The sequence below is a fragment of the Alligator sinensis genome, unplaced genomic scaffold (genome assembly GCF_000455745.1).
Source record: "Alligator sinensis unplaced genomic scaffold, ASM45574v1 scaffold447_1, whole genome shotgun sequence".
Classification (NCBI taxonomy): domain Eukaryota; kingdom Metazoa; phylum Chordata; order Crocodylia; family Alligatoridae; genus Alligator; species Alligator sinensis.
In genome coordinates this window covers 2,117,689-2,144,111 of record NW_005842123.1, presented here as the reverse complement: position 1 = coordinate 2,144,111, position 26,423 = coordinate 2,117,689, and the positions used below count along the sequence as shown (strand labels likewise).

General features: G+C 39.3%; 1 long non-coding RNA gene across 5 annotated transcripts in view; it reads right to left on the bottom strand.

Moving 5' to 3' along the window:
• The window catches only part of LOC112550481, a 184,671-nt gene that overhangs the window by 154,917 nt on the left and 3,331 nt on the right, over window positions 1–26,423 (bottom strand). Inside the window, exon 2 of one of the 5 annotated variants that reach the window (XR_003094357.1) lies at window positions 20,038–20,284. The exons of the other annotated variants lie outside the window; for them this stretch is intronic. This is a non-coding gene — a long non-coding RNA (uncharacterized LOC112550481). The remainder of the gene's footprint in view (window positions 1–20,037; window positions 20,285–26,423) is intronic. 5 annotated transcript variants of the gene reach the window in all.

Below are 26,423 nucleotides of genomic sequence, written 5' to 3'. Positions count from 1 at the left end.
ATGTAAGGAGAAAATTTCCATTCGGAAGAAAGTCAGCCTTCTTCAATAGGACCTTTGATGCAATGAACACCCTGATTAAACAACTGAAACTGCTGTCAGCTATCCCTACAGAGCTAGAGGAAACCCAGAATGCATGCATTCAAAAGGCATATTCAAATGCACCAGTTTTGAAAAAAAGTGTCAATTCTGGACAGTTTGAATAAGACTTCAGTTCTTCATGGGATTTTTAATATTTTCTCATTATTATTATTATTAAGGACTTATCAATAAAGGAATAATTTAAGTAGGCACAAGGAGAGAATTAAAATGAATATCCAGGGAAAAATCACAACAGTGAAGTCTATTAGGTAATGAAACAGCCTACCCCACAGGAAGCAGTGAAAATCCTCTCAGTGCATGGGAATTTAAAATCATGCTATATGAGACACAAAAAAGATATTATAAGGTATAATCATATATGGGCAAAGGCAGACTACATGATGTGAATTAGTTTTTATTTGTTCTGGACCCCAATTCTTCAAATATTCATACATAAATTCAACTTTAAGAATGTTCAATTGACTTCAAAGGGACTTGTCACTTAAAGTTTCTAGGACTGGGGTCCTAATTTGCATTCTGTTGTAATCACAGAAGTACAATGTGTGTGTTAGATAATATATAATGGATTTCATAACAAAATAGTAATAATGAAGACTTATCTGTACTTCTCATGAAATGAGCCCATATTTTAAAAACTCCAACTTGCCACAGTGGGGCAGGTAAGCAAGAGTATCTTTTTTACTAATATAAAAATTAACATTGCATTCTACATACATACAAACTACTTTCAGTTGTATATACATTAAATGCTGCCATCTCTCCAGAAAGTCTGCCAGACTTACATTTGCCAGAAAGTTTGCAAGATACTTTCCTGGCAAGAAGTCTGTAAGACCAGGTAGCTTTTTAAGCTATCCAAAATAGGACTGAACACTTCTACCTATATTTCTATGTCTAGCAAGGTCCCAGACTACCAACACAGAAACACTGCACCATTTCAGACTTGGAAGTTAATGCATAACTCGTAGCTTTTTCTGCATATCCAGACCAAATTATCAGCTCCATTACTGCAAAACTGGGGCATCGTTCACGCAGAATGGACTTGGAAATTCAGTTATAAAAGACTAGTTTATCAACCTCTCTTCCCCTTCGCTCCCCCCACCCCCAATGTACGATACATGCCTGCTTCATCTGCCTTTCTATTTACTCTTCTACCAGAGAGTTGGATCACTTTTTACAACTGCTTGAACCGAATCTTATACCACATGATACTCAATAGTTTCCTTGTCCACCAGAGAGTTTCAGGATCACCTTAAAACATTTCCAGATACTGAAGGAGTGGAAGCTTGCCAGAAAGAAAAGCTCATGGTCACTGGAAGCCACCTTTTTTTTGACTGAACTGTTCAACAGTCTGAAATCACTTTCACTTAAAAACAAATGAACCACTCCTCCAATGCCATGCCTCATTCTTCTTTTGATCAGTGTCAAAGAGGCATCAGCCTCAGAATGAACTGAAGGACAAGGCGGAGAGCTCAGATTTGAAGCTGACCTACTGGCCAGCAGCAGTCTGTCCTCCTTGTAGCAATGATGCTTCTACTTATTTCCTGAGTGAACAAAGCTTTGAAGATCAGAACAAGAGAGCAGATAATTACAAGCTCGTTCTCTAGTCTGCATTGTATAAAGGCTCTCATTACCCAGGACAGTGGCTTATCTGACCAGTGCCTTTTCTCCTCCATTCCCACATGACCTAGTTTAACAAAGAAAATGAGGCAGGGATGGGTAGCTGTCATGGTAATGTGTTCCTTCTATCTATCCCTGTGAGAATGGTGTCTATCTTTGTCCAAGAGGCAAAGCAACCTAACCCTAACCTACTTTTATTCCACTACTTTCTCACATGGGGCACCAATTAAAATATGGGATCCATCAGTTAAATAGCAACTTCTCTCATTCAGTGTTAAACACATGCCTTTGCTTTACGTTGCCTAAAAAACTGCAGTGCATCTGTTAAAAAAAATTAGTTTTTAGTATCAGAAAGCATTTTAATTGTGGTAAAATGAACAATACTGAACATGTTTGAAGATGGAATTAAATTTAATGAAATTCACAAACAACCCCTTTTAGAAAGTAACAACAATTTTTTGAACATTAAAGAGGAGCTCATTATATCAAGACAACTCCAATGTAAAAGGCAACCAGACTTCAATCGCTGCATATCTGCATGTTAATGAACTTGCTGTATGCAGCAGGGACTGAACAGAGTAAGTAATGGGAAGACTGTCTTAAAGCACACAGTATACTTTAAAAAAATACACGCCACCTTTAATCAATGAAACACCTTTTCATTGGTACCTTAATAGCAACTGAAATGATTTCAAACGTAACACAAAAGGAAGATGATACTTAGTAAAGGTTTCTTTAAGACATAACATTTCTTGCACATTCTTTCAGCGTTCACATGCTGTCAGCATCACTGTGGCAAAGACTTTCAAGTTTCAGCAGACAGATACCGCCTAGTACAAAGTCTTTGTCATAATAATTTCATTGCAGCCCCCTGATCAAACATCTAGACAAATCTGAGACTGAAAAGTGAGAGCTAACCAGTGACCTTTGATTAGAACCACAAGCACCAGTTTTAATAAAATGCCTCATTCATTGCTTTCCTCTGCCAACAAGGAAGGTGTTAGACCCTGAAAAATGTAGTCAATATACCATTTACACCCATATAATGATTCCTATTATTCACAGCCAGAATTTGTGATTGTAGCAAGTGAAACACAGACATCTTAAAATATCTAAATGAAAACACACAGACAACATTCTACCTTTAAAATATATTCAGGAGCCTGTCTCTGTCTCCCTGTTGCCTGCTGCTGGCTTTCATGTCTTGCTAATCATATTGTAATAGTCTTCTTTCCAAAACCTTCATTTACACAATGTTTGGTTTGTTACTGTTTCTAAAAAATCTATGGGCTGTTGGCAAAGCTCAGTTTTCAGGAGCCTTTGAACTCGTACTTTACTTAACTAACACTGCTCCATTCAAATGCACACTTATAATGCTCACCTTTTATATCTCACATATATATTTATATACCAAACTTTGAGAAAATTCTTGACCTCGATTTTTTTCTTTCTTTTCTTAACCTCGATTTCCTTCTTTCTTTTCTTTTCTTTTCGGCAAAAAAGTGATGCTGAAAGTGCAAGCAGTTGTTCAGCACACTTTTAGGCTCAAAATATCCAGGTTGCCACTCTCTAGCACAGAAGTTCAAGAAAACACAATTAGAGTCAGTTGCACATATTTGTGCTTTAGCATATCAAGCAAGGGGACAGAAAGGGGGTCTTATCACATTTATTTCCCACTTGAAAAGAAAAAGTCTTAAGCAGGGTAATAAATATTCAAATGACTTTGCACCACTGAGCTACCATATCAAACTAATGATCTGTAGTCTGGAGCTCTATAAAAAGAAAGCTTACTGCCTGCCGTCACCTAGAGGTGTTGCTGTAAACACTGTGGGGGGATATTCTCCTCTCAGTGTGTGTGCACGTAACTACACTTAATGTTGTTTTCAAGATGAGAACATATCGCTGAGTAGGAGAACAGGAAAAAAAGGATGAAACATGCAAAAAAAATGTAAGGACAAAAGGAATTAAAAGTAAGTTTCTGGTGATTTCAGATACTACTTTCTTTGCTTGTAGAAGCCAATGAGAAATAGAAAGCAACAGAACCTATGAAAAGGCAAGTCACATCTGCAGCAGGAGCCATGGGTAGTTAACCAAGAGCAACTCTGGTGAACAGAACTATCTCTGGAGATCGTAATACTGAATTCAGTGCAGCGCTGCTGCAAAAGGACTGATGATATGATCTTCCAGGACAGAGCACAATCCTCTGCAAACAGAAATGGAATGGGAGTAAGTGGCAGATTCAGGATAAACAGGATAATTTCATCTGGGCCTGGATCAAACAAGTATGCTGCTATACTAAAACGCACACACATACACATACACGCACGCACACACAGAAAAAATAGAACTAGATTTGAAACAGGAGAAAGGCCTTACACAATATATGTATTATAAAAGTGCATGTCTTATATAATATGTATGTATGCAGACTGAATTTTTTAAATTAAGGATGTAAAATATCTACAAATGAATCATTCTCTTACCTTCACTTCATGATAATACTTAAGAGAGAGAAAGAGAGAGGGTCTGTAATTTAAGCACAGGACTGGAAACCAGCCAGATATCCCGCTTTCCAATGCTGGATATGACCCAGACCATCTTAGTGGGTTGAAGTAAAGTCTCAACCTTCCTACTTCAGTTCCCCAATTGGCAAAGTGAGAATAAACACACTTGCCGACAGTACCTCTCTCTATGACAGCTCTAACTCCAAAATTTACAAGCCCTTCCCTTTTTTACTCAAGAGTTCTGCTGTTCTAGAAAATATCCCTAGCATCAGAGGACAAAAATCCCTCAGATACCCACAAATGATTCTGTGTAAGTCTTTGAATGTCAAGTCAGCAACTTCAAACTATATAGAGAGAATAAGAAATCATTTTGCCTCCTTCAGCTCTGGTACTGTACCACAGTAGGGGCTACAAGTTTGAACTTCTGTGTGACCACCAGCTCCAGATCAAATGTGTTTCCATCAACACACTGGATTTTCTCCTTTTTCTTGTATTTACTAATTCAGATGGCCCCAAACCCCTTAGAAATATATGGAAAGCAGGGTTTTTTGGTACTCTGGGATTAGTTTACAATGCCTTATAAATCCCTTGGAATTTGCAAAAAAATACTTGGAAGATGAAAAAGTATAATCAGTGCTAAGAATAAATTATTACCAGATCTCTGTCAGATGCTGGCCTGTTTTAATTAAACGTGTAGCTAGCTGAATCCTAAGAAGACCAGAAACAGCCATCTAATTCCAGTATCTCTGAGAAGAATCCTAGATGCCGCTCCATCCTAGCATGGAGATAACACACAACCACTCTGTCTCCTCATTCTCCCCAGGACTAGGCACCCCCAAAATGGGAAACAGTGAGAGATCACTGCCCATTGCCTTTTCTCTTCTGGCTGACAGCTTGGAAATGGAGCTATCAGGCAGGAGTCCAGGCCTTATCAACTAGAGAAACTACTTAACTGAACAGGGAGAGAAAGATAACAGTTATGTCTACTAACTCTCCTACCTCTTGGATCAAAAATTAAAAAGTTTCTCTTTTATGATTTAATTAAGGGCCCCTAAACCTGGTCTCCTACTTCCCTATTATTATGAGAGTGATTTACATGGGTAGAAAAGTCCCTCTGATTTCTCATGAAACATGAACCAATGATTCCTTCCAGATTAGACTGTCCAACACGGTCAAGTCAGCCTGGGGCAAAACTGGCTCATAGGTCCCTTACAACAAGTCTAGCATTTGTACCTATTTGCATTTTTACCCTAAAGACTAGAACCATACTAAATGAGCAACATGATGTAGTAGCCAAATGGAACTGGATGTCTGATCCGAAGTAGTTCCATATTATTACATTCAGGGACATTTTATTTATGTCTGTATTTACAGTATTTATATGCTTAAAGGAAAATATATGAATACAAGAATGTTTTTAAATGTCACTAAATCTAACAATCACCAGGAAATTATGAGCTCTCTGGAGACTGTCAGAGAACATTGCACTCACAAGAACACATCTTACTTAACTCATGACTTTATCCCACAACTGAGCAATCTAGGCATGGACTATCCCGTTGCAAGTTTGAATTTCCTGGCTTTTGCTGTCAGACTAATGAAGTTGTTTAAACATATTTTAGGTATGGAATAGCATCAACAATATGTGCTCCTTCCAGAGAGCTGAAAATTTGCCAAAATCTGCATTTATATATTTTGAAATGTTCATCTTCACACTTGTAACTAACTAATCATTACTGCTGCTGTAATACAAAGATACTGTAATATTATTTGCTTCTCCTCTGCAACTGTTCAGCCTTTATACAAATGGTATCACCAAAAAGAAGGAAAGAGCAAAGCAGCTTGTTAAGCATTAGCCCTAAGTTAAGTGGTAATATGATCTATTTAGCGGCACACTTATCAAGTCAGTTCTACTGCTGTTTATTTAAATAGAAACTGAAAGATTAGCTGTCCAGCAAACACCAGGCATTCTATGCAGGAAATTGAAAGGATTCTGGGTCCTCCTATAATGAGAGAACTTTTGACAAGTTATCTTAAACCATTTCCTGTTCTGAAGTATAACAACATCTCCAAACCTGAAGAAAAAAATATAACTAAGCTGAAATGTGTTCATAAAAGAGGCAAGTGTATCCAGAATGGACACTGCAAACATGCTGGCATGCATTATCACCTGAATTTAACAGAAAGCCTATAGCCCTGTGGTTATAGGCTAAATGAAAGGACACTGATAATTCAGAATAATAAAATATTCAAATAAGCACCTTAAAATATGAACAGTTTGCTGACAATTCTCTTCAAAACATGGTTTTAACTGGAACCTTTTAATTTGCTGCACGCTCAGTATGTTGAAAGAGAAACCTATCTATAATCCCGGCATTAGAATTATTCAGTGGCAAATGTTTTTCAGATACAGTAGTTAACCAAATAGTTTCATGTACATTTGTAAATATTTACATGCAAAAAGGTCTATTTACATGCTAAAAGTTAGACCTTAAAGTTGTATGTATCAATTCAAATAAACAAGCTGTCATACCTTCTCATTAGGTGTATTTGACAAGTACCTAAGGTTTGCAGGTTTAGGTTTCTTAATAGTCCTTTAAGTGAGGATGGCATGCACTAGACCTTCAAGATATATAATAACTTTCATCAAGTATAGACTTTCTGATGAAAACATTACAAATCTTAAAAGTTTGGTGACTTTTAAAACTAATGATCATGACTATAAGACTCACCTTACAGATCCCATGTTCTATGTTAAAAACATTGCCCCAAAATAAGTCTTCCATCCAGACAAGGAAGTTTGGATAGAAGAAAACTGCTGCAGTGCTTATTTTGCTCTTAACAATTTGTGGCGTTTTATCTGTACATAATAACCTTCTGTGAGACCCCACTAACTCCTATACTTTTCTTTCTAAATATAATGTAACTGCTCTGATTTGATATTATAAAGCTAGAGCAACTAAGATAAATTCTTATTCCACTGTTGCCACCTGTCACTGAATATTACTGGAAGGTAATGCTACTATTCCCAAGGCTTCACACATCTGAACATAGAGATTTTAGTTTTCATCCTGAGCTGGCTGCTTCTGAATGTTCAGCTACATATAACTGATTTTGATTTGCTGCTAAAGAAAAACGTCAAGCAATTTTACCTAAATGAAGAATAAACTGAAAACATTCATACACAACCAATGCTACTTGGGTAGTTAGCTTGAGTAACCTATTTAAGGTTAGTTAGTATAGCATACATAGTACATTAGAGTAATATACAAACTTTAAGCCCTATTCTGCAACTTTAAGTCAACTAAATGGCCCCGAAAGATCCAATTATCTGAACAAGAACTTCAGAATCAGGCCCCTTATTTTAGACTATGTAAAAGCTAAGTTCATTAGGCAGAAAAATAATATTCTGTACAATTTTGATATGCCTGGGTGTCAATATAAAATATACAGAAAAATATTTAAAATGTGTTTTAAGCTTTGTATTTTCACATGTATTTAATGAAGTTCCTTGTTTCACACAAGTAATACAAAAATTTTGTTGACACTGGTATTATAACAGTAATCCTACACCATTTATTTTACTTTTAATTTATTTCACAACAGACAAAACTAGCATACTCCTCAGAAGTAAACTTGCATGGTTACCTTTTTTAGGACGAAACCTATACCATCTAGCTTATACTATTTGTACTGGTAAAGCATTACTCTTTATGGTACATATTTTCATTTTAATAGATGATTTGCTTGATGCTAAATGGAACAAGCGTCTTAGTAATGTGATCAAAAACATCCAGACTTGTTCCTAAATTAATTTTGATATTTCCTGTCACTGAACTTGCCTCATCAGAGCATAATAGTAATTTTATAGTCGCAGCAATGTTGATTTCAACACAGAAGAGTCTACGGGAACATTTAAAGCTGCACACATTCAGGAATTTATTTTTCTTGTCCAGAACAGCTTCACAACCCGTTTGCTTCAAAGATCTTCGCTTTAATTCAGTCAGTAACTACATTCAGAGTTTTCCTATAAACACTACAATCTGTAAACTTCCCATTCAAGTTTTTACCATTTGTCTTCATTCTTCAAGTTCTGCTTTTTATGTAAACCTATGTTTTGGAAATCACTATCATGATTTTACTTGCCATTTAAATTGCTTTCTCACAACTTGAAAAAAATGTGTGCACTGATCCTTTTTAAGTAATTAGGCCTTTAACCAAAAAGAAGTCGGGGCCATTACAATTATTGTTTATACCTTAATTTATACCATACCTTTTAGAGGTTAAGCCCAGGATTTTTATTTCATAGAAGACTTGTCCACTTTTCTCATAATATATTTCAGAAAGTAATCAGCAGCACAAAAAATGTTAACATATGGTGATATTTTGGATTTGCTGTAGAAATTAAAGGTAACAAAAATTGCCATGGACAAGAATGGACGAATAAGCCAAACCAAATAATCGTTCATGCAACTTTCTCTAACCACTAGCTCCATTTTATATGCACTTTCCTCTTTCTCATATTAAATCTAATCATTTATATTTAATTCCATTCTTAAAAATTTCAGTAGACAACTTCAGTGCTAACCTACAACTGCCCTGTCAGAAAATCTTTGATGTCACAGCATAATAGCTCCTGAAAGAACAGCACTAATACTTAATGTAACATGAAACCAGGGCCCTGCAGTGGGGCTGTCTGCTGTCAGGAACAAACAGTTTCACTGCTGTTCCCCAGAAGTGACAAGATTGAGAACTAGCAGGGCAGCACCTCCACAGTGCTACAGGAGACCTGTGCACCAGAGTCACTGGCAAATCCAATTTCATCATTTTAAACACACCACCTATTATTAAAAAGAAAAAGGAAAGAAGGAAAATGTCCAGCAAGCATTGCACAACTAATGGATCAGAGGTGTTTTCCCAACTTTATGAATACAAATAGGATAGGTCTAACTCCGTTAGTATACCTGTGCTGCCTGTGGTAAAATAGTCATCTTTATTTATGTGGAATTTCCTAGATATCGAAAGTGTTTGCTTCCTTAATAATAAGAGACACCTGTAATATGCAGTGCTTCTGACCAAGAGATTATTTTGCAGAATTGCAATTTTGGTTGCTATGAAATCTTTAAGTCATAACTTCACCACAAAATGGAAAACTCAAGGTATCATGCTGATTGTTATTGCTTTGGTTATGAAATTAAAGTTTAGTGCATGTCAAAAACCATCAATATTTAATCAGTCTTGTGATGCACACCACTACAGGCCCAAACCTGCAGGCTTACTCTCAGGCATTGTGCTAAGAACTATACCCCATAGTAAGCTTCTGCAGGATCAGGCTTTATGATCTTATATGGCCCCTTCCAGAAGTACTGAATGTCTCCTGCAAGGCAGGGATTTCACTGGGAGTGAAGGGTTTTCAGCATCTCATGGGAGGTATTCAGTACCATACAGGACTGGGCCCTGTATGTCTCTATTTTCAAGAACAAGCTCAATTATTTGACCTCCTTTAAAAATGCTTTTAAGGCTCCCATGTAACATTCCTGTAGGTCACAGCAAATTATTATGAAAGAGCATGCCAGGCTCCCAAGAAAATCAGTTCCATTGCTGGATTTATTTTCCTTCTTGGAAAGCTGACTGGTCTATTTGATAAACTAGCAATAGCAGTATTTTTAAGATTTCTAAAACCTGGCCTCTGGCTAACTTGTAAACATAGGATATATTATCCTTTTGTCTGTAAAGCTTAATCCTACAACTGTCAGGCTTAATAAACATCTAGAATAATAATGAAAATACAAAAAAAAAATCCTTGTCTTAATAACAAATTGAACTGAAGATTTAGATAAAAGGAGTCAATGTGACAGTTTTTGAGAGCTTTTTCAACGAAACACGTAATAGTGAGCATCCTTAATGCACACATTTCTCAAAAGCAATTGCAGTACCATCTAATTTTGGAAGTGGTGATAAATGCATTTAAAAAGTATTTGTGTTTCACACTCCTCTCACAGTGAATCATTGTTTGGTTTAGTTGCTGCTGACAAAAATAATTTGTAACACTTCAAATGCGTAGCGCCTTACAGACGCTGAACTACAAATGAGATTCTACTCTTGGATTTCACAGCACACGCCTCATGATCAATGGTATTAAAAACTACTGGTTCTAATGTGTAAGAAAACATTTACAGTTTGCATGGTTATTGATTCATAATAGTATTCCTGGGCCCCAACTACAATAGTGTCCCCATTGGGCAAAACATACAGCAAGAGACAGTCCCTGCCCCAAACAGCCAACACTCTAAATCAGTGATGCCCCATCTTTTCACCCTGCAGGCCACATGAGCAGTGCAAGGTTGATCTGTGGACCAGATCCAGTCTGTGAGCCAGATCTGGTATACAATACTGATCCAGCCAAGGCCCAATCCAGCTGCACAGAAATGACCTAGACCCCGCCCAATGCAGCAGTGTGGCAACAGTCTGGCTAGGGTCTAATACAGCCATGTGAGGCCAGGGCCAAAACCCAGCTGCATGAGGATTGGAAATGTGGGGAGGTGACGGAACAGTGGCAGTATTAATAGCTGCTTCCCTGCCTCCACGTTTTCAGATCCATGGGGAGCCCCACAGGCTGGATGACATGGCTCTGCAGGCCGGGTCTGGCCTGTGAGCTGGTGTTTGTGCACCCTTGTTCTAAACAGACCACAGAGACAAAAGGCAGGGAAAAAAAGCAAGACATTGAACATGAAACTATGTGCCCAAAGTCACACAGTAGGTCAGAAGTGACTCACTGGACCTTCATGTCTACACTCTAACTGCCTTAAAGGTTGCCAGTTGTCTTATGCACTGTTCCAGCAGCTGAAACACTACTGTTGGCAGACCTCACTGGGGCTGTGGGTACAGCACTAAATAAGACAATGTAAACCCTCTTTCTTGCTGGTCTGATGAGGCTAAAGTCTGTTCACCTTAGGACACACTGCCTCCCATGGCAGCAGTTTCCATTGCTTTCTTTCTTGTCAATTAATGCTGTATCTTTAGATGCTTTACACCAGTGCTTTACACCCCCTTTACACCAGTGCTTTACACCTACATGAGTGGCCCAGAGTCAGTCCATGGGCCAGATGGAGCCCTGCATGCCAGGAACAGGTCCTAGACCCCTTCAAAGCTCCTCCCTCCCTGCACACTGGGACTGGCACCCAGAGAGCCTGTTGCTGCTCTGTCCCACCAGGATTAGGACCTTGGGTTCCTCTCCTGCTCCCATGCGCTGGGATTGAGTCCCAGGGCCCAAGTACCACCCTCTCCCATCTCTGCACACCAGGATTGGGACCTGGTGCTGCCTCTCCCCTCCCTGCACATGCCCCCTCCCAAACCCCTCCCGCCCTAGGATTGAGGCCTAGGGCCCAGCATCACCACTGCCTAGACCTGAATGCTGGGATCAGGCTCCTGATCCAGCATGTAGGGCCCAGGTCTCTCCAAAGGTCTGGAAATCTGGCAGCAGAAGAACGCTGCTACCGTTCCCCAGCTGCCAAATTTCCAGGCCTGTAGGGAGCCCCATGGGCCAAATGCCATGGAACCATTGACCCGCATATGGCTCACAGACCAGGTGTTGAGCACCCCTGCTTTACACTGATTGGTATTTTATCTAGAAATTGTGACAAACAAATGTATATATGTAATGTCATTGAGGATAAACCTGCAATTGCAGAGAAAGAGCCTGTATGATTTCCATTCTCTAACTTCTATGATTTGAGGTAACAAAGCTAAAAGCAGGTGGAAGATTACATTCTGTTGCATATCAGGTGAGAAGTGAGAGGAAATCATTCAGAATTAATTTCCTGCTTGAAAAAGAGAACATTTAGAGGGGATAATAAATATTCAAGTAAAGTGATTTTGCATGCTTTGGCTCTATAGACAAAAACCTAGTCGTTGATATCATCTGGAGGGGCTGCACAGAACCCTGTCTTGTAGTAATAGTAGTAACAGCCTGAGAAGGCAGAGAAAAATTAGAAGTAAACAGGGTAATTACAAACCTATCTAACATCTTGGAGTACTGTGTGCAATTCTGGGCGCCGCACTTCAAGAGGGATGCGGATAACCTGGAGAGGGTCCAGAGAAGGGCCACTCGTATGGTTAAGGGCCTACAGACCAAGCCTTATGAGGAGAGACTAGAGAAACTGGATCTATTCAGCCTCCGCAAGAGAAGGTTGAGAGGCGACCTTGTGGCTGCCTATAAGGTCATCACAGGGGCAAAGAAGGGAATTGGTGAGTATTTATTCACCAAGGCGCCCCCGGGGGTTGCAAGAAATAATGGCCACAAGCTAGCAGAGAGCAGATTTAGAGTGGACATTAGGAAGAACTTCTTCACAGTTAGAGTGGCCAAGGTCTGGAACGGGCTCCCAAGGGAGGTGGTGCTCTCTCCTACCCTGGGGGTCTTCAAGAGGAGGTTAGATAAGCATCTAGCTGGGGTCATCTAAACCCAGGACTCTTTCCTGCTTATGCAGGGGGGCGGACTCGATGATCTATTGAGGTCCCTTCCGACCCTAACATCTATGAATCTATGAATCTTAAGTGTTACTAGTCAAGCTTATTGTATAAGCCTATCAGTAATTTTGGAGCTAAATAAAGTTCAACATAAATCAAAGATCCTAATGTAGAATCATAGAAAATTAGGGTTAGAAGGGACCTCAGAAAGTCATCTAGTCCAGCCCCCTGCTAAAAGCAGGACCATCCCCAACTACATCATTCAAGCCAATGCTTTGTCTAGCCAGGTCTTAAAAACTCCAAGGAGGGAGATTCCACAACCACTCTGGGTAGCCTGTTTCAGTGCTTCGCTACCCTCCTCGTGAGAAAAAAAATTCCTAATTTCTAACCTAAACTTTCCTTCCTGCAACTTGAGAACATTGCTCCTTGTTCTATTATCTGCCACCACTGACAGCAGTCTAGCTTCACCCTCTTTGGAACCACCCTTCAAGTCACTGAAGGCTATTAAATCCCCTCTCAGTCTTCTCTTCTTCAGACTAAATAAATCTACTTCCCTCAGCCTGCCCTCATAAATTATGTGCCCCAGCCCCCTAAAACATTTTTGTTGCTCTCCACTGGACTCTCTCCAATCTGTCCATATCCTTTCTGTAGTGGGGGGCTCAAAACTGAACACAATACTCCAGATGTGGCCTGACCAGTGCCGAATAAAAATCAATATTCCTACTTATGCAGTTAGCTGTTAGCTTTCTTCACAACAAGGGCACACCACTGGCTCATATTCAGCTTATTGTCCACTGTAGCCCCCAGGTCCTTTTCTGCAGAGCTGCTACTTAGCCAGTCAGTCCCTGGCTTGTACCTGTGCATAGGATTGTTCTGTCATAGGTGTAGGACTTTGCACTTGTCCTTACTGAACCTCATGAGACTTCTTTTGGTACAATCCTCCAATTTGTCTAGGTCACTCTGAATCCTAGCCCTAGCCTCCAGGTTATCTACTACTCCCCCCTACTTGGTGTCATCTGCAAACTTGCTGAGGATGATTCCATTCCATCTTCCAGGTCATAGATGAAGACACTGAACAAAACCAGCCCCGGGACTGGCCCCTGGGGCAACTCCACTTGATACTGGCTGCCAGCTAGACATCAAGCCATTGACTACTACCCTTTGAGCTCAATGATCCAGCCAGTTTTCTAGCCACTTTACAGTCCATTAATTCAACACATAGCTCCTTATGTCTTATGACTTAATGTAGTTAATCAAACACCTTTGCTATTTACTATTAATCATCAATTGATTAAGAGCATCTTTTTTCACCTTCATTAATTATGTAACATGAGCTACACACACCAGAAATTATCTATAGCCTTGTAGACAAAACAGTTCCTAGAAGTTGCCAAACCTGACCACGTGACAGACTGGCCATTAGACATAAGGTCAGCTCACTGAAGAAACTCATAAACTAAAAAATAATGTAACCTCCAGCAGTTATAAGGGCTTGGTTCTGCACATTCTAAGGATTTTGACCATATAACAAAGCACTGAACTTCAAACACATGAGTAGCCCTACTGGAAAGTAGCTCCACAGAGACTACGAATGTGCTTAAAACTCAGCATATGCTTATGTAGTTTGCTGTGTCAAAGCCAGAGTACTCATTACCTTGCAGAATTAAGCTCTACATGCTGTCAACCAGCCAGTAGAAAACACAAGCAAATGAACTGTCTTTTTGCCATAGTTAACAATTCCCTAACTTCTTCCTGTTTCAAAGGCCAGTCCCATAACTGTGAGGAAGGCATGAGTCCAGATTACCTCCCCTGTACAATCACAGATAAGAAAACATGGAGGCTTACCAATCAAACTTCTGATCAGCTGTAACATCAACTGATCAACTGTAACAAAAACCCTCCGAATGTGCTTGCCTAGTCCTATAAATCTCATGGCCTTACTTGGCCCCTCCCTGATTGGCAAGCCTACTCCTGAAATCATCTGTGGCCTACTAGCCAATGTGTGAAAAACAAAACAACAACATATTCAGCAACACCTTGTTAAGAAACCTAGTGTCTGGATACATTCTCTGTTGAATTTTGAAATTCTCCGTTGTATTATTTTTATATCATGGCATCCCCAAAAGCTATCATTACCAACCGAGTCAAATGGACAAAAAATAAGGGGCGGGGCTCAGATCATATCCTTCTGGCCGCAATCTATAGCATATACAGCAGCATTCTGAGCATGATTCCAAGCTTCCCCCAATGATATAAAGAAAACCTGTGACCATTGGCTGAGACACCCAATAGGGTGGGGACCTCTCTATGCCCTCTCCCCTATTCTAGACAATATATTTGACTCTGAAAAAAATTTATGTGAAAAACCGTCGCTTTAAGGCAATTTCTCAAACACATAGCATTTAAAATATGCTCCTTAGTTTAACTGTAAGAACTACTTTATTTGAATTATTGCCAATATAGTTGAACAGTATTCAGTCTTTTCAATTTATTTTCTTATGAAAATTCAATTTTTTTTCACATATTTGATCTTATAATATTTTTCTGTGGCTTTGAGATGTGGGGTTCACATACCATGTTCACTAAGATTTCGAAGAGGATGAAAACTGTGTACCCCCAGATTCCTTCCTCTAGCAAGGCTGTCCTAGAATTCAATTCAGTTATGAACAGAGACATGAATGCAACTTGTGTGAAACGTGTTTTCAACCACAGAGGAACATTTCAGACAAACAAAATGACGATGGCAATGTAAAGTTACAAAATTAATTTCTTGCATTAAGCAAACTGCATCAATGTTAAAACAATATACCTTTTCTTCCTGATTTTTCCCCAGAAATTTCTAGTGCCTTGTTGATTATAAAATCTGGTGCAGAATGCCTATATTGTTCTCACATAGCTTTTTTTTAAGCATGAGTCAAGAGGGTGAATTTTGTTACATTAGAAGATTTAAAAGCAAAAACAAACTGTTGTTATAACATACGGACAGAGAGGTAGCTAGCTGAGTAAACCTGAAGTCAGGCAGAAGGCAAGGTAGAGATGCACCTTATAGACTAACTGAATCAGAGATGCATAAAGCTTGTGCATATCTCATCTGATGAAGTGAGCTTTTGCTCATGGAAGCTTATGCGTCTCTGATTCAGTTAGTCTATAAGGTATATCTCTACCCTGCCTCCTGCCTAAATTAGATATTGATAACTTGGACAAGTATGGATTTATACACAGAAATCAAGTGTGAAGAAAAACCCCACTTACATTTGATCACGCTACCAGTAACTGAAATTGATATAGATTCTTATTTCATACAATGATTGTGTTTTAACTAATTTAAACAATTCACTAAACTGAGCCACCGAAACCTAACAGACCTGAGGTCACTTAGACAGATGGAACTAGCATGATCCAACAGCTTTCACAACCCATACCAGCAGTGCCAGGAACACTAGCTTACAATGGTCACAGGCAAAAAGAAGGCTCAACATGTTCTACAGAAGTTATTTGGATCTAATCAAGAATTCCAATCAAGCCACCAAGCAATAAATAATCATATTAACTGTGGATTTCACCCTTAGAGATGTGAGGTACCTGAAACTTTTTCACAAGCAATTGCAGTAGCTCAATGCCTGTCAGGATGCGGACCCATTTTTGTATTAGTTGTAGACTAATAGAAAAGGTTCTCTATTTTCATCTTTCCAAAACACTTACACAAATTTGAGGATCTCAATGACTGGGTCCAAACCAGGCAAGTTTATCCACATGCACATCCAGAAAACTGCAAACTGTCTCAGTATCAGGCCAACATAGTAAAAAAAATAAAGAGCTGTTTGCTTTGGTGGCCTTCAAAGTCCTGCCTTATAATCAAAACCTCCCAAAAGCTGAGCACATATACAGAGCGTTACACTCTTACACTCTGCAGCACAGCCAGTTCTTTGAACCATAAATCCCAGTCACCCACTGCTAAACAGAATTGTTGGTTAGCATAGCATCCCACTTGCTTGCAAGTGGCAAGATTGATGGATTCAGCATCTTGCCCTCTGCATCCATTTTTCTTCGGTGATCAGAAGAGTGGGTAAGGTAAGAGAAAATGTTGTTGCCCCTTCTACTCATCAAAGAAACACTATTGGTGCCTCAACCATTACCACTACTCTGCCAACTTACTTCCCATTTTTCTCTTTCTTCCCTTGCCTCTTCCCTCTCATTTCTTTCCTCCCCACTTGTCTTCCTGTCCTTTCCTCCTATTCTAGTGCAGTTTCCCTTCCCCAGTTCAGAAACAGAAGTTTTTCTCACCAAATGAATATTCTTCTGCCTGCCTTCCCCGTCAACTCCAAAACTATATCAGTTCAAGCTAGCCCCAAACTTATCCAGCAGTCAAGACCAGCAAACTATTTTCCTTCCACTCACAAGTTAAGAACAAAACACAACTTCATCTTACAGTTTCCTACTCACAAATATCAAGATTGCTTACAGAGACAACCCTCCCCCCAGCTGCCTATTGCTTATGTTAATAGATGATGGCAAGTTTAAAGGGCTTTTCAACATAATTTATCAGTTACTAAAAATTAGTTATTAGACATACCATAACATTTCACATATTTATACTGGTTATATGGACTATAATTCTATATGTCGTAATATATCATTTTATATAGTGTATATGCACAATATACAATGCTTATATGCTTATATACCACCCCCCTCCCCCAAATGACTGAACATATATCCTCAGACTTTCCAAAGAAGTTCAGCATTTGTCTCAGACCAAGCACGGATAATCTAGGCCTCAATAGTTATTATGAACAACCTTACAAGCAACTGAGAAGGATCTAGAGCTCATTCTTAAGTATAGTAGGCACTAAGTGAGCTTAATTTACCTAACTATGCAATTTTGTTGGCTAAATAAAACACTAAACGCACTGAGGATCACTTTAACAGATATTTAAATATTTTAAACTATAGAAAGATATCATCTATGTGGTAAGGCCATACAAATCTGCATATGTATATCCTGAAAGCATGACAGTCAGTGAATATCTAGTTCAGTAAAGCACACTCCTTTCTCTTATCTTTGTCCTTTCATATCCTTTCCACTCTTTTTCCTTTTCCTTTGTTTTTCCATCCTTTCTCTTCTCCCACACGCTTTCAAGAAGGACCAATTCAGCACAGTGGGCACCGGCAGAGACCAGCAGCAGCTGCTGTTCTAGCTACAACACTGAGTGATTTAAAAAAATCAAGGGACAGCTTTAAAGACAGTGAGAGCTGTTTAAATTGAATATGCAATAATTCTACTGAGGATTTGGACTTTAGCTGTACTCAATGGGGGTGCTTCATTACCTACTTGTGGGAATGCCACTTGTGTGTGACAAGGTCACAAGTCTCATGGAAATAAATTCCATATCTGCTGTTTAGCTTGGTCAGCTGAGAACAGTCTAGCTAGCAAATGCCACACAGATTTGTATCAAGTTATTATTGATACTAAAGATGCAATATGTTAAGGACAAGAAATGTCATGTGGGAGCCACATTTAGGCTCTATGAGGGGAACCCGCAAAGGTTCACCTTCTTCATCTAATCATTCCAGGCTGACATACTGAAATAGACAGAAATTATTCAATCATAGTAAGGAGGTAACCAAACAAGAGTTAGGATGGATTTTGTCCCTTACTGTGTTTGTTCTCCTGATTGTGTGTGTGTGGATGGATGGGTGCGCCTACATGTGGCTGTACGGCACCTTTGTTATTGGTACTCCCAAAGGAAGTACTAAATGATGGCTCAGTAACAGCCTGTACTGCGCCATGCTGGCCGTGCATGGTTATTTTTGGCTGCTACAACACCACAGCAGCGCGCTATAATGAGGGAGAGTGTTGCTATGGCGACGTAGCACCAGCATCATGGTTTTTGCCAAAAGATGCTATGGCGCCATAGTGCGTGTGTGTTTTACTTGAAAACCTACCAGAAGTATGTTCCAGACAGTTAATGCATCTAAATATAACATTTCTATCAAAATTGTGCTCTCCTTGGCTTCTGTGGTGAGATTTCCTACTGACTGCGGTTTTTGACAAAAAAACCCAGGAAATTCAAAATTCAGCGTAACCATGGCCAACCTTGATAGTACAGGCACTATAAACCAATCCTCTTTTGGGTGTCAGTGCTGCCCTCCTCCCTCCTACCCTTTCCTCTCTCACTTGGGGCGTCTACAGAGCTCAGAGAACATAGAATCGTTCACTTCTTGGCAGCAGACAGTTTGGCTTAACGATTCTGTCTCATCACTACTTGACAGATGACTTATGCAAAAAGGTATTTTCAACCCAGGTGCTTATGGGTACAACACATATGATAAAAACCACCATCATAAAACACACTAATCGACATCTTTGTTATAGTCTCAATATGAAGGCAAAAGATTAAATCAGCATTACTTATCAGCAACGGTAAAGGAGATTGAAACAAAAGAGCTTTCATTGACCAAGGTAGGAAGGAAGTTGTTGGGGAGTGCGGCTTACCTATCCAGGAAGACAAAACGAGCTTCTCTATGCTTTTACCAAGGACAGAATCTGCCATTTGCCTCTTCTCATCCTCACTCTAACTGCTTTTTACTACTCTAGGTATTTCTGCACACCAAATAAGTCAAATGGCAAAGTAGTGTTACTCCCCATTTTATAGACAGTAAAACGAGCAGAGACTAAAAGAGTTCTCCAAGATTGCCAAGAAAGTTTGTAGCAAAAGAGGGTATAGAAACCCAGGCAAATGCCTGAATTACTCTTAGTGGTTGTCCCTAGAGGTCAGGGTTGAAAAAGATTGATGGGACAGGGCAAAAGAATGGAACTGAGTTGCCTCAGCTGTGCCTTGGGGGCTTGCATGGAGAAAAAGCAAAAACCACAAGGTTAGCAACAGCAATAGGAAGAAGTTAAAGGGAGTCCCTTGCACCTCCCTTCCCATGCCCAAGATGGGAAAGCCAGTAGGCATGACAACATATACCCCACTTCTCAAGGGACGCAATGTTTGGCCTGTTTCTCCCAGTATGCTATAGCTACAGAATAGAAAAGCCAGAGAGGGCATGGGGAGTCTGCTCCCCAAGTGCACAGAACCAAGGCTTGGGGAAGCAACAAGTGATAGCACATTCTTCCTCCTCAAGGCAGAAAAATGCCTATGACTGATCACCGCCCCAATACCTCCAAATGGACTTTACATCCTTCCAGGGCCCTCAGACAGGATTTTTGGCACTGCGAGTTGTATTTTGACTCTCCGGTATTTAATAAAAAAGCTTCAGCTCTATTTTGTTAGTATTATTACTCTATTTTCCTTTTTCTTTGATTTTGAGGGGAATAATTTTCAGAGAAGATAGGTAAAATACCTACCTGGCAAAACTGGCCAGTCTCAAGCTAAAGACCCAAAAGAGACTTGCTGGAAGAAGCTTTTCTTTTTGTTGCTCTTCTCATCACAGCCTCCTGAGCCTGCTCATCTTTTAACTAGTCCTCACCAGCCCCTAGCAGTAGGAGAGCACTGCCCACCTGGAAGCAGACAGTCGGCTCCTCTTTTACAGTCACTGCAGTTATCAGCACTCCACGAATTATTTCTGGAACTCTGTTCAGAGATGATCAGCACCTGCCTCGTATGTGTTTCAGAAATAAGGGAGGAAGAGGAACAGAATAACAGAAAATGGCTTGAGCAGGTGATAAGGGATAATAGCATGCTGAGAAAAAATAGAGTTCCTAAATTTGGAATGCTATGTTTTTCAGACTGGCATTCTGGCAAACTTGTAACTTGGGAAGCTCTAGGAGTAATCAAAATACACAAATAACACTGCTGAGAGCATAACAGAGGCTCTGTTGTACTATTGCATAGCAGAAGCACAAACAAGTTATGTTCTGTCTTACTCCATTAACTGAAAATATTAACTAGTGATACCTTTCCTCCTTGGTCTTTTTTCCTCCCTGTCCTGTAGGTTTTCCCACCTCCAGACAATTTCCTACACATAGTCCTCCTGGCCTCTGTATCCCCTAGCACATCATTACCTCCATATACTACCCTACCATCCCACCAAACCAAATTGAAAGAGTTTATCGAATATAAATTAAAATAAAGTTTCTAACTACTTCCCAAGGCAAAAAAAAATACTACCATAGGGGGCCTTGTATGTGCACAACACCTCACTTACGGAAGACCTGACCTTCAACAGAGCAACTAGGTATTGCTATAATTAGGAAGTGCACTAATGACTCTATACCTAAGGAAACATCCTGCAGAACATCTCTATATGCTGATATAAATAAAGGTGTTCTGGGGTCCCTCCCTTCTATACCTCTCCATCTCTCTCCGTCTCTCTCTCCTGCTATTTTGGGGGAAAGAAAGTGGAAAGAAAACACAGTCAGTATTTTCCTTGTTGCCTCTCTCCCCTCCCCCCCCTCGGTGTCCTATGGGGAGAAAAAACAGAAATAGGGCCATGCTCATATCAATATCATTATCTAAAATATGCTTGAATAGTGCCATTCAAAGAATGTTATGTCTTGGCTAAAACAAATTAATTTCACAAATTGTAGTTGAGTTTGCAATTGGGACCCAAAACCCCGTTTTACAATTGAATGCACATATCAAAACTCATAAAATGTATGTTTCCAGACAAATAGGTGATTGTATTTAAAACACCAAATTGTGTCAGAGAACATGAAAGGCTTCTCAGAGGTTTAAGTTTTGGGCAGGCCAAAAGGTTGGATAATAAAAATGAAAAGTAAGAAATTACTGGAGCAAATCAGATATGAATACAGAAAAATTTCAATTCTAGGCTTGGTCATAACATGATAATAGTAATCTTCTGCAATAAACATCAGTGCATATAAATGACAGTTGCACTTGTGCACATCCCTATACACTTGATCTTAGGATTAAGTGAAATTCACCCTTATTGTTGGAACCAATATGCAGCCTTAACCCTCAGGACTATATGAAGGAATGTGTAAGTTAGAAGTCTGCACTCAGAACGCTGGGTGTAGTGGAAAGGGAGGGAGCACGTGTCTAGTCCAGCGTCCCAGAATCCATACACAGTGGCTGCAAATCAGCAGTATCTATTATTTCAATGTCTTTCTATTGATTCAGTGGAAGCTGGATCAACTCCTGAGGACCAGATCCACTTCCAGTGTTAGCTGGCATGCATCCATTGAAATCAACACAGAGGATCTGTCCCAATGTCTCAAAAAAAATCTGTAATAGCACAACATGTAAAGACTGAATAAATACAATCTTTAAAACTGTTTGGCTTAATAATAATAATAAAAATAATAATAATATCCCTTCCATGCCTTCAGCCAGAATGTTGCCAACATACTTTACAGACTGTGTAGTCTTAGGGATCACTTCAGTGGCTGAACTTGGTACTGGTGAGGTAAAGAACAATATGTACACCATATGTACATACAACATATGTAATGTAACACATTACATATGTTACACCAGTAACATTACACAACTGTATTTCAGAGAGGAAGTGAGGATGAACTGAGCCAGTTAAAGCTGCAAGAAGAATTTAGATGGACAACTACATACTATCGAATCTGGAATTTGGCAATGGCATTGAGGTTAACACCCCATTCTTGAAAAAATACCTTGGGCTCTTTATTAACAACAAAAGGCCAGAACCTCAGTTTAGCAGGTCATCTACAATAGTACAGATGTAATACATACTCTAAAAGTTCTCTCTCATAATTCATTGTTGTCAAATGTCAGACTCTTAAACCCACTACAATCTAAAACTGAAAAAAATGCTCAATGTGAGATTTACAAAATTAATGTACCGTGACATTTTTGCAAGATACAAACATACGTTTATATATAACATCTAATGGCTTCAAATTAATAAATTGAGGGGCTGAGTTTATCAACAAATAATAGGAATCTGCAGCATATATGTCCAGGAGTAATAAGGTCACTTAAGGTGCTCACACAACTTAAAGTATTCTTAGGCCTTGTCTACCTTGAAAAATGGATCAACATTGAGATCATGGAATAAGGCATTCCATAAGCTACGAGGAGACACTGTTCTGGAATAATTGTCACTTTTATTCTAGACCAGAGTATTCATGCAGGGAGCTACTCTGGAATGCCAATTTCCCTGTGTAGGCAAGGTAATAGAAGCGACTTGTCTGGTTCTCTCTGAATTTTGCAAGGATTCATTAGAATTAGTACTCACGCTGTACCATTAAAGTAAAACTCTAAATCTATTCTGAAGTACAGTATGGAACAAATCATGCTACCTTCAATTAATCTAAAAGGATATTTCCATGTTTGCGTCAAATAAAAGATTTTTCAAGTAAGTAGTAACATGTGAGTGATATACAGAAGGGGTCTTAGAGAAACACAAAAAAATCTGACTATAAACAAGCCATCATTCTGGTAAGAGGAAATACAAACAACCAGAATAAAAATAGTTGATGCACAAAAGCCATAATGACGGGGTTGCTCAAAAAATAACTTCTACTTTGAATGGTTTGGATGAAATACAAATTATCCACAGAAAAGTGTGGACTGGCATAAATGTTTGTACAAAATTATAAGTATATTTCTAGAAGTATGCAAGAGGCAACCGCCTGCATGCTGCACAAGGTCCCAACAACGCTCTGCTTAAGTACTAGTGCACAGAGTCCAAACCACAGCATTTTAATTACTATGCAGCCTCAGATATATTGCCTTTGATATGGAAATGTTCTTGTTCTCTCATCTTCACATACAGTCTCATGCACAGAAATCTTTATCTGATTCATAAAAAATAAACTAGAATCCAATCTCAACACCTGACCTCAGTGCTTAGAAGTTTTTTACTAAGCATGGTGTCACTATAAAAAGAATGGCTAATATTGGTGTAAAGTTAGATATTTTGAGCAATGATATGAAGGATTTGCAGTTAGGAATCAAATCAATATTGCACCTCTGAGGTTTTAGGGTTTCACGTTGCCTTATGTCAGTCTACCAAAAACTGGAGAAATGTTGGACTGCACACCTCTCAGTTCTGTTGAAGAAGGGAATAGCAAATATTTAAATGGTGTCCTGTCTTCCAGCCTGTAGAAGAGATGCTCGAATTGTGGTAATTTATACTGTCTCACTGTACTGAGCAGATTCTTAAATCTAGGAACCCCAGATCAACAAATCATCAAAACTCCCACCTGTTTACATTTTTTTTTCTAATTTGGATGTAACACAAAATTTTCCATATGTATTATAAATACAAAAATCTGCCAACTGAACTGCAAGATGCAAGAGTTAAAATGCTTTCTCCATGCCACAGGAGCAGGCAAAATAAAGATGTTACAATCTCAAAGTATAGTAAATTACACTGATGCCTTATGAGGGTTCTTATGAACATTTAAAGTTTAAATTATATAGAATATAAAAATCACTGTTATTAACATAGTAATTTAATGGATCTTTATCATAGAAAGTATTTTAACTATATGCTAATATGTTTCCTTACATCAATATAGTACACTGCCTACCAAGGGCTAGCGATGTTTGCATAGACACTTGCTAGCTTTGACAAATTCTACCCATCTTTCTGAAAACATTCAATATTGAGATTTGCCTCGATAATTCTGCTAAGTCTATAGAACTACATTCTGTTCCTATGAAGAATATGATCTTTTTAACCCCACAATACTAGAGAATGACCCATCTGTAAATCATCTTGTTTCGGGTTATCTGCTTTTTATCACTTCTAGTACCTGTCTGTGCCTGATATGATACTCTTAAACACATTAACTTGATGGAATGTTTTGCCTGACTTCAAAAACATCAATTGATATATAGTAGTCTGTCTTATAAATTAATTACTCTGATTAACCAAGTCACTAATGTACCCCATTTTTAATTATCCACTCACATTTACAAACCTCTACAGAAACTTGATGAAAAGACTTTTATAGTATAGTCATTCCCAAAAAAAACCCCGTGTTTTTCAACCTGATTTTTTTTTAAATTTAGGAACACAAAACAAAACTGTTCTGTGCATGAGACCATAAAATGGTATAAGGATTTTAAAACATACAAGGGGAGGGAAGAAAACTGCATGTACTGATTCTTGTTCCTTTAAGAGAAAATCCATTTTTTCAGGTTCCTGTTGTACTAATTGAAAGAGAATTATTTAAAACTTCACTGAATACTTGAATATATGATGGGTATGTGCAGCAGTTTCATCAATGCCAAAGAACTCCACACTTTCTGAAAGATAGTAAACTAAAACTGGCATGAAATATCTCACTGTGATGTTGCAAATATTTGCTGTTACTATAGAATAATGATTGTAAAGAACATTTACTTGTATGCAGAACGTGCTTAGAAAATATGCAATTGTCCAAATTTATCACTGTAAAAACCAGTTGTTTTCTAGTAAACATCTGTAGGATCTCTCGCCCTTCGTTTGGTTACTTATATGCACAAACATCTATAGAAAGGTATCACAGTGATGCTGGATGCAGTCTTATTAATTGCAGGCTTTTACAGCTGAAAAATACCGTTACTGTTTTTTTATACAGATAATAATCTTAATATTAGATTTATATAAACCAAAGGGATTTCAGCACCTATCTCCAAATGTGCCCAGATTTGTCTTTTTTGCAAGGAAAAATGGGGGGGGGGGGGGGGGAGGAATACATATGTACAAGATCGTATCAATAAAATAAACTGAGAAATGCAAGCAAAAGTGCACTGAAAAAGACAGAGATGTCAAATTACTAAAGGACTCAAAACTTGACATTGGTATCTATTCCTCTGGCTGCTTCTGAAGTAACGAGCGATAACAAACTACGGGTGTATTATAACACTGTATTTTTATCTCAGGGTTCTGGCATCATTTACAAATCTCTGCTTCCACGATTTACAGTGTCACCAGAAATACCAAAATATGCATCCTTATATCATTATAATTGGGCTTAATTTATACCCACACCCACAAAACTAAACCACTATGCACATCATTTTGTAAGTCAAAGTGGCTAAATGAAACCTCTGCCAAGCGGGTCCACTGATTTTTTTTCTTTTCACGTCATGCTACAGAAAGACAAATATGCATCAGCCCTCAGCCCATGCCATAGAGAAAATCATATATATTTTCCCCCCTTCCTTAAGCCTGTTTTGTTTCAGGATGTCAATGCATAGTCGGTAGCCTTGCAAATGTGTTCCGCACACTTTCAGGGGAAAATCAAACCAACTGGAAAAGATGAAGGGATACACTTCCTGAAGTGATATCTCCCAGGGCGATTAAGGTGTTAGAAGGTCACGACTGGAGAAACTTTCCAGCATGGGCGGAAAACCAAACATCTTTCGCCTTCCGCGTGCAAAAGCCCCAGGCTTCATCGCCACGAGGCCTTGCGCAGATGCAGGGGGGCATGGATGCTTCAACTCATGGCATAAGCCAGGGGCTGGAAGGCCCCTCCAGTGGTTTTTATTCCCACCCCCCTACCACCACCATCCATGAGCTAGAAGCAGCTTGGCCTGAAGTGAGCACTGACCACCCCCTTGGCTCTTTCCAAACAAACAAAACAAGGCAGAAAAGCAACTGAGTGGATAAACTAGGAAGGTGAGGGGGCACTTCTGGCCAAGGCCAGCTGGGCGAGGGAAGGCAGCAGCTAAGCTGGAGCTGGGACAAGTCAGATGCTCTCGGGCTGCTTGGGGAAGGGCGTGCTGTGCTCCCGGCTGCTTTCTGCCCCCTCCCCGTGCGCGCATCCGCCCTGCACCAGCGCCCGGAGCGCGCTCTCCCCCG